This window comes from Periplaneta americana, chromosome 17 (genome assembly GCF_040183065.1).
Source record: "Periplaneta americana isolate PAMFEO1 chromosome 17, P.americana_PAMFEO1_priV1, whole genome shotgun sequence".
Lineage (NCBI taxonomy): Eukaryota > Metazoa > Arthropoda > Insecta > Blattodea > Blattidae > Periplaneta > Periplaneta americana.
The window spans coordinates 5,840,813-5,856,721 of record NC_091133.1 but is presented as its reverse complement, the minus strand read 5'-3'; the positions used below and the strand labels follow the sequence as shown (position 1 = coordinate 5,856,721).

At 36.2% G+C, this 15,909-nt stretch overlaps 1 long non-coding RNA gene across 1 annotated transcript in view; it reads left to right on the top strand.

Moving 5' to 3' along the window:
- Window positions 1-10,097, top strand: part of LOC138693173 (uncharacterized) — a 74,057-nt gene extending 63,960 nt beyond the window's left edge. The window contains exon 3 of the long non-coding RNA XR_011330237.1: window positions 9,855-10,097. This is a non-coding gene — a long non-coding RNA (uncharacterized lncRNA). The remainder of the gene's footprint in view (window positions 1-9,854) is intronic.
- The last annotated feature ends 5,812 nt before the right edge of the window (window positions 10,098-15,909 follow it).

The following is a 15,909-nucleotide window of genomic DNA, read 5'->3' as shown; positions in this document are numbered from 1 at the left end:
ATGACGGTACTCACTATTTTTGAAGCAAACTGTCTAAGCAGTGGATATGTAGTACTGGACATCTTTTAAAAAAATTTAACCCCAGCAGATCTTCATATTCTGCTTTCAAGAGGCTATCATTCTGCAAAATCAGTACCTCTAACTGCAATTCTGGAATAAGATTTTCAATTTAAACATGAAAAGGAGTGGCAAAAATATTGAAATCTTTCCCCATCCCTTGCAAATCACTGAATCTGCGTTCATTGAACTCGTATAATAGGTGATCTATTTTACGAATTACATATTTAAGTTCGCGTGCTGAATATTTGCAACTGATCCTAAACATGAGAAATGAAAGAACCGCCTTTCTTGTAATTGTGATATCCTCTTAATTCATATGATTCTGCGAAAGAGATTGTTTCACTAATGAAGCTCCGAATTCATATTCATATTCTTTATTTGCCTGAAAGTACAAGAATACAAGAGGCCTCGTCAATTTAATAATATAAAAAACAATATGTCAATATTTAAAATATTAAAAGAGTAAAAATAATAAAATTTAACTAAAATACTACATCATTTTCAAAAAATTCATTAATACTATAAAAGGGATTATTTTGTAACCATCTCTTAAGCTGAAGTTTAAATTGTGTTTCATTAAGTGTCTTTATATTTGTTGGTATCTTACTATATACTTTTATTGCAGTAATTATATAGCTTGATTGTGTTTTTTTGCAAACTGACATGTGGTACGTTTAATTGATTATTATTTCTGGTTTCATAGCGATGCAGATCAAGTATACTTGTATAATTAGTAATATTCTTGTTTACATATATTGAAAGTTCAAAAATATATAGATTGTAGATTGTCATAATCTTTTCATTTTTGAAAAGAGATCTACATGATAGTCTGGGTGGTGACATTGTTAAAATACGAATTGCCTTTTTCTGCAGTAACAAAATGCAGCAATCCAGTATAATCCGCCACGTACACGCGCATATTTTCATGGGGTGGGAGAAGGGGAAGGTAGGGGGTAAGTTTGATGCTTCGCTGAGGTCTGACGTCACTGCGGCAATGCCGCAGGAACGCCCGCCATTGATATAGGCTTATGTTTTGTCTTAAAGAAAGAGTGATATGAATAGCCTATGGGCACAATAGACATTTTCATGTCTGTATACAAGTAAAATAAAACAAATTAAAAAAAATTATCCCGCAGCTGAAGAAAGTAATATGAATCTCAAAAATGCAATTTAAATAAAACACTTATTGTGGATAAGTTACAGTTTTCCAAGTACAAAACATCTGGCCGTAAGTTACCACAATTTAAAGTCACACAGAGTTAGTGTGCACTCAAATGTTGGTTGCTTGACTGTTGTCAGCCCACTTTGAGATCTGTGGATATAGAGGGAAAAATTGGATCGGTGTCGGGTACCTCAGTGGGAGAGCGTTGGTACGTTTAACCAAAGGTCCCGGGTTCGATACCCGGCCCCGGAATAATTTTTCCCTCGAAATTATTCAAATTAACTTTGCAGGGAGTTATTCCTGAAAGCTTAATTTGCATAATACACGTCACTGTACGTAACAGAAAACCACAATTTAAAGTCACACAGAGTTAGTGTGCACTCAAATGTTGGTTGCTTGACTGTTGTCAGCCCACTTTGAGGTCTGTGGATATAGAGGGAAAAATTGGATCGGTGTCGGGTAGAGTTCCCGAGTAGCTCAGTGGGCAAGCGTTGGTACGTTTAACCAAAGGTCCCGGGTTCGATACCCGGCCCCGTAACAATTTTTCCCTCGAAATTATTCAAGTTACATAATGTTTGTCTGGCGTCTTTCTGAAGGGCTTGTGGCAATAATGTTATGCCAAATTAACTTAAGGACTTAATAATATTTCTGTTTGGCATCACATGTGACAAAATATTTAAATTTCAATGTTTATTAATAGACAATATTGACATAAAATTTATTGATACCTAAATTCATATTTAGTTTGTGCCATAGCATATTGCTGCTCCAAACCCATCATTTAACATAAAGTATATATTTTTAGAGCTTCTCACATATTTATCTCTGGACTTCAGTATTTTCAACAAGCTTTTTCAATTCTCTGTGCCATGCATTTCTGATGAATGTCTCTTTTTAAATGTTTAAAAATATCATATTTGCCACTGAATTCGTTGTTACAAACCTTACACTTGCCAAAATATTCATTTTTTTTTTCAATGTGCAAACCTACATTATTAAGAAACTTAATTTAAATTTAATGTAGGCCTAATTATTTAGGCCTGGAAGAAAACGTTACTGGGTAGCGATAAAATTATACAAGTGATGTTAATTTTCTAAAGGCGAGACTTTTTGTGTCCCGCCTCGAATCGAAGCGGGACTCGGGACTTTTATATGAAAATCGGGACATGTAACCCTGAGTCTATACACTAGAGAGATTTGAATATGTATGCTGGAAACATGGCTTTCTTCATAGACTATTCACAGTATTATCACAGTCTAGTATATACAGTCACGAAGCTCAATACGTAGTAAATATACATCCATAGATAGTTGCTAACCACTAGTATCACTAATATCGCCTCATTACAGACAATGCGAAATAGTACCGGCACAGTCTGTTGTTCCTAGTACTTTCACAACACAAGCTTCATGACTGTATGTACTAGACTGTGATATTATCTTCTTTATACTGTGGACTATTTTTCTAAAACCCATGAAATTACGATATGCTGTACCACGAAATTAAGAAGGTGGTATCCTAATGCAGTTTAATACGAGTTATCAGCTGTTAATTTTTTAAAATTCTAAATCTGTGTTCATAAAGAGTTTTCCAGTAAACAGTTCATGAAACTTGATTCTCAGGTTTATGAACTGAATGGCAATTTCTTCAGACAATAAAATTACGTTTAGCTATCAACAATCGAAATATATGTGGAAAAGATAAAAACCTGAAATATTACAATATTAAAAAAATGTAACGCAGATAGAGGAAAGTACCCTAAACCGGACCCCTCCCCCTAAAGCGGACCTCCGGTCTCCTGGCTCTGCATTCTTCTGAACTCTAGCAGAACTAAGTGTAAATAGTACAGGGACATCATTTTATTTTTACTTCAATTTTTATTGTACCTGAGCTTTTGAATGTGCTTCACTATCACCCCTTCTACTAGTAAACTTCCAACCGTTCTCCACACAGAACCAAGGCCGCATATGAGTTACTGAGTATAGTACGTTCCAGAAATATGTTCGCGTTTTCCAGTGACGAAAGAGCTCTCAATATTGAATCATATTTTCGCACAGGTACTGTCGTCCGTTTCCTACGTCACATCCCGGTTTCCCCCACCCGCTTCTGCCCACCCCTCTGTAAAGGCTAGTAGCTGGGCTTTCTTAGCTCTTTTCTGAAAACATTAATTTCTATTAGGAATTACGTCTGCGTACCCAATATTATACAACTGTTTAATATAACTTAAATGAAAGGGCCTCGTTAAGTAATTAACTCTCGCGTGATTTTCCTCTTTTTACGACCCTGAGACAAAACCACTTGGACGGACCGATAGCATGTCTGAGTAATTTTATATTTTCGGATCGAGCAAAAGTGAAGATTAAATTTACAGTACGTAAGGTACGTACTTTTTTTTATAGAATAGGTACAAAATTAATTCAACATGAGTTACTCGTACAAAAGATGAAACTGGTAATTGGAATTGGGTACAATAGTCTATAGTGCGATAACATGCACGAAAGAACTGAAGCCTGTATCGAAATGAACGGCCACCATTTTAAAAAAATGTGTTTAAATATCCATATCATGATTATTTTTCAATTTAACTTCATTCTTTATATTGTACGCTGATGTGCTGTAGACAGTATAACATAGGCTACACTGCAGAATGAATTCGTCCGAATGGATAGCTCAATTCGTGAGTAAAAACACTTATTGTTAATACAGTGCTGTATTTTGATTAAACAAAAACTTAATGAAATTTATCAAACACAAAATCGCGATATTTCCTAGTTTACGTAAATGGATGAACTACTTTTCTTCCGTCCTATACCTAGTAAAGTGACTTGTTTGTGTTTTACGCCAGTATCATCGAACTCCAGTCGTAGAAGGGGGTAAGTTAATCCAAAGGTATAGCCAGGTTAATATTAGAAATGTTAGTAAAAATAATATGATGTCCCTGTAGTTTAGGCTTCTACCACTCTGTAGCGGAGCACACACGTCGCCCGCTTCACTTGTTGCGTATCAGTCCGCAATTACGTGTTTTGGCAGTGGAAAAAGTTTTTACATGGTGCTACATTTTTCGTTTTTTCTCCTAGATATTGGCAGGTAAGCCATTCGACCTATATGTATTCTTAAATGGTAAGGTTTAAGGTTATTGCTTGTCATTAAACCGTTTAATTTAGATGTTTGGTTAAAAATCTATTGAGTTAACAAAATGTTGGCTATAGTCGCGTAAACTGGACCCCCTTCAGTTGCCTAAACCGGACCCCTTATTTTTTCATATTTAAAGTGTACCTGTATTTGTACACACTCTTATTCTCTTGGAATTCTGTTCCAAATTTCAGGAGGATAATGAGGTAGGAAGGAACAATCTTTACAGCGTACTATTCAGACTGGATCCAAATTAATTCCTCACTCATTGGTTTCGACACTTCACCAAGTTTGCCAATCCTACAAAGCAAAAAACCTGTGCTGTTGCTCTTGGATGGCCACTTTAGCCACACACAGAATATTGATCTCAACAACTTGGCAGAAACACATCATGTTAGCATTGTGTCGCTGCCATCTCACTCTTCACACAAACTACAACCTTTGAGCAAAACTTTCATGGGTCCCCTCAAAGTTCACTACAGCGAGGAAATCAGGCAGTGGTTAAGGCATAATGAACGTGCTGTCAGTGCTTTTGATGCAATGGAACTGTTTGGCAAAGCCTATATTAGATGCCAAACAGCTCAAATAGCAATAAATGGATTTAACCCTTGTACAAGAAGCTGCTTTCAGATGCCGAATACATTGTAGAGGTAACAAGAAACGAGATTTCTCTTTCTATGAATCTGTGTTAAAGAAACAAACAGCAGAAAACCAGAGCTTTCCAGAGAACAGAGAAGAATGTGATGTGAACGAACCATAAGTTTTTGTAGAGTTTGACCCAAACATCTTCGGCAGGTCAGGGCGTTCCTCTGTCATCAGCTACATTGAGGATCCTCAGGGTTCCACATCTTCTAAGACAAGTCTGTTTGACATCACTCCCATTCCAAAATTTAAAAAAAAGGTTCTCGAATAGGGGGCGAAAGATCTGGAGTTCTACGATCATCACATCTACGTCTTATGAAGCCCATTTGGTGAAAGCTAAAAAGGCTAAAGAAGCAATGGAAGCTGAACAACAAGCACGGAATCGTGCTCAAGGACGCAAAAGCAATCGCGGCCAGGGACGTGGTTCAGAAGTAAAGCCTTCAAGAAAAGGGAAAGGGCTCGTGAAAAAGCTCTAAATTTTGTGAAAAATGTGAAAGAATCAAGCACTTAAGATGAAAAAACCATGACCTCTGGAATATCTGAATTGGATCTTTTCTCGGAAGTCTCCCCATCCAAAGATGATGCTTGGTGTGTGTGTGTTTTGTGACAGAAAATTTTCGGGGGATTCTAAAGGGGAACTTTGGGTCATATGCATTATGTGCTGGGACTGAAAAGGACAAGAACATCTGCGATTTTTGTCGCTAAACGATTTAATTCTGTTGTACGTTTTGTGTATCTTTTTTGAATACATCCTATATCTTTTTTTAAAAACTAAAACCTGTAATTGTAATATTATACTTATACTTTGAAACTAGATTATGTTTTCTCTTATTTAATACCTTTTTCCAAATTTTTTAGTGTTATTTCGATTATTTTTACAAGGGGTCCGATTTCGGCAACTATTTTTCAAATCACCAGAGTGCAAGGTTATAGAAAATAATTTTTTTCATACTAATTTTTAATTATATTTTCTAAAAGTAAAATGTAAATGGTGCATAATACTATAAAGTAAATATTACATGCTTTTAAAATATAATTTTTTACTGTTTTGCGTATTTTTTTAATCAAAAACAAAATGGGGGTCCGGTTTTGGGCACTTTCCTCTACCAACAATGTCAATGTTCCAAGTTAACGTGTTATTCTACATTGAACTCACATTTTATTTCCAAAGTATCATCAGTAGACAGTGGATACGGAATGACTTATCGTTGAATGTAGGTGCACATTTACTATATGTTCCATTTTTTTTCATTCAGACCATTGGCTCAACATGTTTTAAACGTAAACAGACGACTTCAACATGCTACTGTATTTCCCTACAGTCAGAAGGAAAAGAAAAATGACGTACTGTAATACTGTAGTACATAACTTGCAAGGTTCAGTCCTTGTCATCGTTGATGGAATTACCAGCGTTGCAGTAAACGACGATATATTATCATAAGAGGCGTTCAGAAGTCAACATGATTAACTCCACTTTTGGTTATTTCAGAGTTTCTAAGTTGGCAATGTATTAAATTGACCATATTTTCAGTGGTAAAAGTGATTAACTCCATAGTTCAGTAAAAAGCCCACAGAATGCAATATTATTCTTGACTACAACACAGAATCAATTGTGTGTATTCAACTTTAACCTTGAATATCTCAAAATCTTTGGGAAAGGAGTTAATCATGTTGACTTCTGAGCTGAATCGCCTTCGCATATCGCTTAAACAGTTTTTGTATCGAGAGAATGTTCTCTCTACATCACACGCAGTCAGTGGAGCATAGTAATAGTATGGGTCAGTGTCTGACATTTGTTTCTGGTCTATCAGTCTATTGCGTATACCACACATGACTAATAACCCACTGTTTTTTAAGAACGCTCTGCAATTTCAGTTTTATTTTTTCAGAAATTGGCCCCGGAACTATCTGATTAATTTTTTCCGACACTTCTTCCATTATGCGTACAGCTTTGTTCATTTCTAAACCAGGTTCTTCTAACTGCTTAATAGCTTGTGGTGAACATTAAAAATTGTTTTTTGTAAATTAAACTTTCCATTAACCGATCGGACATAAGTGCTTTAACCAGTACAATCGAAGATGCTTCTTCACTGTCTAATGCAGTGATGTCAAAGCAAGCGCATTTTTCTGACCTTGACGTAGTGCGCGGGCATCAAGCACTACTTACGGAAGAGGAATAAGCAGCCTGTTTGGATTAAGAAAGCAGTGGTGCACAAATTTCAAACGGAACGTGAAATTTTATGTCGTTATTTTTATATGGCTCCTTTCTATTTGATATTATCTATATTGTCTGCAGAATAAAAGTATTTACACCAACTTCTTGATATTGCAGTTGTGTTTCAAACGTTAATAACATAATAAAGAGTTAAGAAGAAATGTTCACATGAATTCCATTGTACCAACAACTATACTGTACTAAGTGAATTAAACATATCATTCATAAAGAAAGTGATATCCCCCCCCCCAAAAAAAGAGAGACTGAGTATGCCATGATAAGTTGGAATTGATCTTGGTGGTATCTTTAGCATTACAAAAGTAATCAATGAACTAATCAAAACAATATTATAGTACAAAACAAAGTTACCTTGGTACTGTATATGTTTTAAACGTAACTAATATTACATAATAAAACTCTTATCGCATTATGCTTTTAAGGTGATATTAGTTCGCAACTTCCTATCATCAGAATATTAAATTATTTTCTCGAAACCTGCTGAAGCTATAGAGCTGACATTTTTATAACACCTGGCACATATCTTTTGCTTATGATGTAACAGTAATTGCTTTGTTAATTCATTTTCTTACAAGCATTAATTTTCCATGCGAATATTTTCAAATTTGTAATACACTATCTTCAATAATACGTATTTACGGTATATTAGATTTACGACAACATAGATTCAGTACATGTAAGGCTAGCTACTAAATAAATAGGCCTATATCTGAAAATTTCACTATTCTATAAAAAAATTGAAAAAAATCCTTTTGAATAAAAAATCAAACTTGTGAAAAATGAGCATTAAAATTAAAACTTACAAACTTATATTCTTATAATGACATATTTAAAAATTAACATGGATACAGTTTTAATAAGTTCTCTTCCCTTTAACCATTGAATCAATCCTGGCCATCTCTGTATATAGCTCGACCAAGCGGCATATACTACCTCACTCGTCTGTCTCTTTCCTTCCAGCTGTAAAGCGCTCAGGCTCTCCTGAGCTCTAAAGCGCACGCTTGCTCCTATGGGCATCAATTGACATCACTGGTCTAATGTGTTAATTATTCTCTGAATGTATAGTAATGCGTGGCATAATAACAAGCAGCATCTAACCATGTGCACCATCTTGTTAGGATCGGACTTGGGGAAGAGATGTCAGGTCCCATGTCTTTAAATGTACGGTACATAGTCTGGACGGAGCTTTCCGAAATATTTTCTTAGTGTTAGCTATGAAGCTGTTGACTTCTTGACAGGATTTACGTAGAACTTCAGCCACTCTATGAAGCGCGTGCGCTAAGTAGGTTATGTGAACCATGTTTATATAATGGTTTTGTACAGGGCCATCATTTTATTTTTACTAACATTTTTAATATTAACCTGGCTATACCTTTAGAGAACCGGAAAACCCGTTCGCTACCCCCTTCCACAACTGGAGTTCGATGATACTGGCGTAAAACACAAACACATCACTTTACTAGATATAGGAGGGAAGAAAAGTAGTTCATCCATTTACGTAAACTAGGAAATATCGCGATTTTGAGTTCGATAATTTTCATTAGGATTTTTATTTAATCAAAATGCAGTCCTGTATTAAGAATGAATGTTTTTACTCACGAACTGAGCTATCCATGCGAACGTGTTCATTATGTAGTGTCTATTATACTGTCTACAGAACATTAGCGTACAATATAGAGAATAATGAAGTTCAATTGAAAAATAATCATAAAATGCATATTTAAACACATTTTTGAAGATGGTAGCCATTCATTTCGATAGCCTACAGGCTTCAGTTCTTTTGTGCATATTATTGCACTATAGACTATTGCATCTAATTCCAATTACAAGTTTCGTCCTTCGTACTAGTAACTCATGTTGAAATAATTCTGTACCTACTCTATAAAAGAGTACCTTATGTAATGTAAATTCAATCTTCACTTCTGCCCGACCCGCATAGATAAAATTACTCGGACATGCTATCTACTCTCCGTCCAAGTGGTTATGCCGCAGGATCGTAGAAAGCAGGCAAAATAACGTGACAGTTAATTACTTAACGAGGCCCTTTTATTTTAGTTATTTTAAACAGTTGTATAATATTACGTAAACGTCCAATTCCTAACAGAAATTAATGTTTTCAGAAAAGAGCTAAGACAGCCCTGCTTTTACAGAGGGGCGTGCAGGAGCAGGTGGGGGAAATCGGGATGCGACGTAGGCAACCGAACAGTACCTGTGCGAAAATAAGTATGGTTCAATGTTGAAAGCTCTTTCGTCACTGGAAAACGCGAACATATTTCTGGAACGTACTATACTCAGTAACTCAGTGCTGTTTATTACAAGCGGCCTTGATTCTGTCTGGAAAACAGTTGAAACTTCATTAGTAGAAGGGGTGGGAGTGAAGTACATTCAAAAACTCAGGTACAATAAAAATTGAAGTAAAAATAAAATGATGTCCCTGTAGTATTTTGCCTGCCTTAACAATGCATGGAGCAGCGTACGTAACAAAAAGCAACACATTTTCATACCGAACTCCACTAGGCCATAAAAGAGACATAGATTTGTGAAAGAGAGTTTCAATTGAAGAGTGCTCTACTTTTTGGAGAAGCTATGTAGTTAATAAAAATGTCTCCCATGCTTTGTTACAGTGGTCATCAACTCGATGCCCTGTGACGTCATCTCAGCCAGCTCTGAAGCCCGCTGCGCTCGTGTTTCGCTGCCGCGGGCACAGCGGGGGCTTGCGATGGTGGCTCCTTTTTCGTGATAATAAATGTTTCTCATATTGATCAAATTAAGTTTAAAGTAATGTGAATGCCTAATACTAGTATTTACATTTATGAAAGCAATTGTTTGATAAGTTAGGGATGAAATAAAAGCTGAATAAAACTAAATACTGTATTGCATTTTAGATTTCTACTTTTTCTTTTCATTTTTTTTAATTCATGACCATTAGTAGGTATATTTCCTGATCTTCTGTAATGATAATTTTACGACATTTTTTAGCCTCTTTGTTGCGTACTGATTGCTCAATATTATACACTATGATCTGGCCAGTGTATGAATTGAGAAAATTTGGTAGATTGTAGTCAAATGAATTAGCTAGTTCTGTGATGGGATTTACTTATTTTCATTAAAGAAAACAATGTTTGTAAATGTATGTGGATCCGAACACGCACAGTCTGTCGAAAGCTGCTGATGAAGCCTGAGAAATCTGACTAATGGAAAATCTGAATAAAAATCACACAGCCTTTCTCCTGCTTTTATACAGTACATGTATCACCTTCAGTTCATTATCACACTATCAGTCTGTCCTTTCTAGCTGAAGCTAAGCAGGAGCACAATCTACATCCACAGTAGATGGGTCTATGATAGAGAGAGGGAAAAATAACATAACAGTGCTTTCGGAACAGTTCCGAGAAAATAACCGTTCCAAAAAAAGAACTATAGGTCGGAACACTCTGTTCCAAAATAACAGTAGGAGTTTGTGACAGACTCTTACTCACAGGAACTGGAGCACTGTGTAACGTACCGTCCAACTATCTTGTCTGGAACACTCCAGGTACTCTCTGACACCATAACAGTTCCAGCCTAAATGTTTTCCTTGGATGTACAGTAGTTCCTTCAGAATTGAACATGTTGGAAGGAGAGCGAAATTTTTCACTAAAATGAATTTGCGGGGCGCGTTTCAATATTAAATGATCAATCTGATTGGCCAATCAGCTTCAGTTACATTGTTTGCTACTAATATAGCAATAAGAATAAAAAAAATCAAATTGTGAGGATGTGCCTATTATTATTATTATTATTATTATTATTATTATTATTATTATTATTATTAGTAGTAGTAGTAGTAGTAGTAGTAGTAGTAGTAGTATTTCAAAGTCACTGTTTTACTATATCAAATGAAGAAAACAATTATACAAATTTATATACCGCACTGTATTGTGTTATAAAATTTGTATATTGTAACATATCTGCCTTCTGAAGGAAGGAATGATGAACGGGAGAATATTTTGGGACAGAAGAAGATATCAGATGATAGACGACATTAAGATATTATATAGATCATATGCGGAGACTAAGAGGAAGGCAGAAAATAGAAAGACTGGAGAATGCTGGATTTGCAGTGAAATACCTGCCCTTGGGCAGAACACTATGAATGAATGACTATGGTAACATAACAGTGCAAATGTAGCCCAACTAATCTCAATGTTTATTACAAATAAATTATGAAGCTTCAATAGAGACTACTATCACGTAGTAGTAATATCCCTTATTTAACAGGAGGAATGATCAAACCATTGCGATATTTTATGGTTTACATAAATTACTGTTACACCTGAATGTAACAGCTGTCGTGGTTCGAATTGCATTATGGTATAAGATTTTTGAAAGCAATATAAAATTTTGGTGATTATTACGTTATGTCAGGCGCTTGATGTTATTTAGGAACTGTTCTTTGGAATTAGTACTTTCTTGGAAACGGAACTCTTGGAAAAGTTCCAGAAAAAGAACGACTTTTCCCAACGCTAGGCTATGAAAATCTTGAAATCTGACATCATACGTTCAAGTCTTGAAACTGTGAATGAAATTCCTGACGACTGTTGAGACATAGCCTACCACTTCTATTCAACATTGCAGCTAGCTTCTGCCAAGAGCCGCTACTGAACGGGAGATAGGGTTGTATAATGCCGAGCACGAGGTAATGCACGCTTGCCCCGCACGGAAGGGGTGATGAGCGCCCATGCCCGTTTTCGGTCGAGTTGACGAGCACTGCTTTATCAGGTGACAAAACACCTACAACCACATTAGCCACATGTTTTCCTAAAACATCACTAGTCTCATCAATTGAAACATATTTTGTTGTCACTTACATGTTCTTTGATTCTGTTCATGCTGTCGTTATAAGACTGAGTTACATATTTTTTACGCAGCTAGCATGGATTCGCTCGGAATCTGCTGATGTGTGTATTTCTGAAGAAAACCTCTAAAATCAGGATCACTCAATTTCTTTAGAGCAGCTGTGGCGAAAATGTGACTCACGAGCACATTGTAGCTCGCAATGATAGATATGCATTTCTCTTGCTTCCTACCTCCTCCAATCTCCACCCTCTCACTCACTGGAGTCAAACTCCGTTCCATTTGTATTTGTCTCTGACCTGCGAGTGGCGTCGTCGCAATGTCTCTCTCGAAACCATGTACCTCTACAAAAACGAAAGTTTCAAGTAGGATGAGAGGAGCTTTTTTTTTTTTTTTTTTTTTTTTTTTTTTTTTTTTTTTTTTTTTTTTTTTTGCCAATATGATGAGAATATTAAATGTATGATTTGTTCACAAGTATTGCGAGGAAAACGGCATTATATACATGTCACTCATGAACATGGATGGGCAACTCGTGTTCTCAAAGTGTCTACACAATCTCAATGCAGGTAGAACGGACTCTGTAGTAGCTGTACTGTCTGTGTACGGTTCTTTTAAGACACAAGTTCGATCGCGTCTGCAGTAAGTGGCGGCTCGTTTTAAGTGAAAAACAATATAATTCCCAGATCATTTCCCTTTAGTTACGAGTAAAAAGAGAATTTTTTTATATTAAGAAGAGAGGTAAAGCTTGTATTCTATTACACTTTCTTACGCATGACATTTTATGTTACAAATAAACAGTGAAGGTTTTAGTAAAGCAATACTGCCTGCATCTGCTTTAGAACAGCTAAAGGTAAAAATGAGACTGATATCAAATATCATTAGCAAGTTGTGCGTGCGAGTTACAGAATTGCAAGACATATAATCGACTAGCTAAGAACATTTACGGATAAATTTGAAATGTGGTAGTATCATGTAGAACATAGAAAACTACACTTTCTTTGACTATAAACTATCTTGAAGAGTGACAAGAAATTCTTCTTATCAAATATAATACCCTACTTCAAGACCTACAGCAGAATTCACTGCTAAGTTTGGAGAAACAGTGACAATTTACAAGGAATCGAAATTTTTCTGAAATCTATTTGGCTTATGCCGATAGAAAATCCTGAAAATTTATAACTTGAATTAATAAGCAAATCTAGTCTTTCAGGTGAAGCTCCCTGTAAAGCAGATTTGAATAATTTCAAGGGAAAAATTGTTCCGGGGCCGGGTATCGATCCCGGGACCTCTGGTTGAACGTACCAGCGCTCTACCACTGAGCTACCCGGGAACTCCACCCGACACCGTCTCAACTTTTCCCTTTATATCCACACAACTCGCGTGGGCTGACGAAACGCCAGAGATCCACAACGAGTGCACACAATCTCTGTGTGACTTGGAATTGTGGTTTTCTGTTAACGTACACAGTAACGTATATATTATGCAAATCTAGTCTTTCAGGTGAAGCTCCCTGTAAAGCAGATTTGAATAATTTCAAGGGAAAAATTGTTCCGGGGCCGGGTAACTCAGTGGTAGAGCGCTGGTACGTTCAACCAGAGGTCCCGGGATCGATACTCGGCCCCGGAACAATTTTTCCCTTGAAATTATTCAAATATACTTTACAGGGAGCTTCACCTGAAAGACTAGATTTGCATAATATGTACTTTACGTCACTGTGTACGTTAACAGAAAACCACAATTCCAAGTCACACAGAGATTATGTGCACTCGTTGTGGGTCTCTGGCGTTTCGTCAGCCCACGCGAGTTGTGTGGATATAAAGGGAAAAGTTGAGACGGTGTGGGGTGGAGTTCCCGGGTAGCTCAGTGGTAGAGCGCTGGTACGTTCAACCAGAGGTCCCGGGATCGATACCCGGCCCCGGAACAATTTTTCCCTTGAAATTATTTGAATTAATAAATTTACATAACAGCACGCCACTCAGATTCCAGCAAAATCAGGAATCGAACTGTTCGTAATGTTGCCTAAGTAGAATTTCCGTATATAATCTTTGCTTCCATATAAATTATATGTGCTTCAGGCAGAGTTTAATAAAAGAAAGAAGTGTAAAAGCTCTCAAAATAAAGAAAGAGCTCAGAAGTAAGCTTATTTCATCTGCCGTGACATGTACAAAATACTTCCTTGAATTTGTTATTGTTTCCGAATACAGACTATTACCTTTCTGAGAACAGAGGAATACTCTTTAATGTATAAAGACTTGTAAATTCTAGCGTTCTACATTTCAAATAAGACATTTAATAAGAAATATTAACAAATAGTGTAATAATAAATAAATGTTGCAGCTATATTTGTTGTATCTTGAAAAGGTTGTATTCAGTTTGTGTTTCCAGTACTAAACTAATTTACAAAGCTAGAAAATAATATAATTTTGTTATGTGTTCAGGTATAGTCTGTCTAAAATTACTATAATCATTGTACCATGCGTCATTCTGAAATTCAAATCATGGAATAGATATCACGATCACCTGCATGAGCCGCCAGAGCGCACCGTGGCTTTTGCAGCGAAACTGCAAACAACTTGTAACTGCTGCGGCTGGCTCCGTCTGTCTTTCTCTCTTTCAAGGTTTTTTAGCACTTTGGGAGTCATCATCATCATCATCATCATCTCTGTACGTCGATTATTTTTCAGGACATGTTCGAATAATGCGGTTAGATCTTCAATTTAAACTCACAGATTTACAATGTGATGTTAAATGAAAGCTAGATGTGAGGAATTGACAAATGTTAAACTTTTAAAATTTTTGCCAAAAAATAAATATCCGAAACTTTGTTCTTTCGCTTGCTCTGTTGAAGCCATGTTCGCTACAACTTACGCTAGTGAAAAATTATTTTCAATAATGAAAATAGTAGAAACCAAATTTAGATCACGACTTATAGACAAATACCTTCGTGAACAACTACGACTGGCAGTGACATAATTCCTGATTTTGAAACTCTGTCGCAGAAACATTCTGAAGTCAGTTAATAGATTGTGATAATGTGTCCTATGTTTTCTTGTTCATTTCTTTCTTCATTACACGCACTAAACATTAGTTTGTAACCTTGTACTGTATAAAATTATATTTAAGTACTTGACGTAAAGAAAATGAAAATCCGTTAATAAGTCAGATAGTTGTATCACTTCCCCTTCGAGTATCCGCTTCCCTCCACAGGTGCTATGCACGTTGCAGTTTACAAGTGGCTCGGCGCACGATCACATTTTCGCCACGGCTGCTTTAGAGGAATATTTGCACTGAGCATCATGTTGCACATGTCTTTGCAAAACGTTTCGTTTAGACTCGCACAACTAAATGATGATGATGATGGTTCCTCAGATTTCATTCCAACGCATTTCCTTGTGCGATGTACTTTTGCATGTTTCTCTATAGCCGAGTTCTGGTTTTTATTTCAATTTTACATACATTACACACGATAATATTGTCTTCGTTAATATATATATATATATATATATATATATATATATATATATATATATATAATGTCACTCCTATTTTTAATTGCACTTCGTATCTCTGAGCGAATTGAACGTTTTGCCTTCGACATTATGAATGGGTCAGCACAACCTTATTCAACGCGTACTAAATACTTGAGCAGGATAACACAACTGCCCACATTACGTTGCAATGTTACTATGAACGGACCGGCGTTCCTTCCTTCTGTTTGCTGCTGTACTCGCCAAGTACACAAAAGACGGAAAACTCGGCAAGTGCCATATAGCCTACTCTGATACGAAACAACTCCACTTTTCCTTAAGTCATCCCGCATACACTGTCTGTGACAGATTTCAT